At 32.6% G+C, this 611-nt stretch overlaps 1 protein-coding gene across 1 annotated transcript in view; it reads right to left on the bottom strand.

Moving 5' to 3' along the window:
* The window catches only part of FEZF1 (FEZ family zinc finger 1), an 8,058-nt gene that overhangs the window by 3,915 nt on the left and 3,532 nt on the right, over positions 1-611 (bottom strand). The gene's annotated exons all lie outside the window — the stretch shown is intronic.

The following is a 611-nucleotide window of genomic DNA, read 5'->3' on the forward strand; positions in this document are numbered from 1 at the left end:
CTGGTCAGGTAGTTAAAAAGCCTGGTCCTGGGTTCCAGTCTCCAAGCCTCCACTCCAAATTCAACAGAAGTGAAAGCTCCAAAGAATAAACAAAATACGAAAATAATACTTTTAGGTAGTTAAAAATCCTTGTCTTGAGTTCAAAATCTCAACAGAAGGGAGAGCAAAAAAATAACCACAAAAACCAATAAATAAAATTTGGAAATAACATTATTATCTATCTATCTATCTATCTAGATATATTTCTGATCAGGTCATTCAAAAGCCTGTTTCTGGGCTCAAATCCCCAAACTTGGGCTTCAAATGCAAAAGAAGCGAATGCTCCAAAAAGTAAATAAAAGGGGTCTGAAAATGATATTATTATTATTATTATTATTATTATTATTATTATTATTATTATTATTCCTGATCATGTAATTTAAAAGCTTCGTTCTGGGTCTGAAAACCAAACTTCTGTATGGACCTGTCTCTTGGTTCTTACTCGCAAAATAAAAGGAAGCATAGACTTCGAAGATTTGTCTCTGCAAGATGGATTGAAAAGATGGATGGATGGATGGATGGATAGATAGATAGATAGATAGATAGATAGATAGATAGATAGATAGATAGAT

This window comes from Sceloporus undulatus, chromosome 5, assembly GCF_019175285.1.
Source record: "Sceloporus undulatus isolate JIND9_A2432 ecotype Alabama chromosome 5, SceUnd_v1.1, whole genome shotgun sequence".
NCBI classification, from domain to species: domain Eukaryota; kingdom Metazoa; phylum Chordata; class Lepidosauria; order Squamata; family Phrynosomatidae; genus Sceloporus; species Sceloporus undulatus.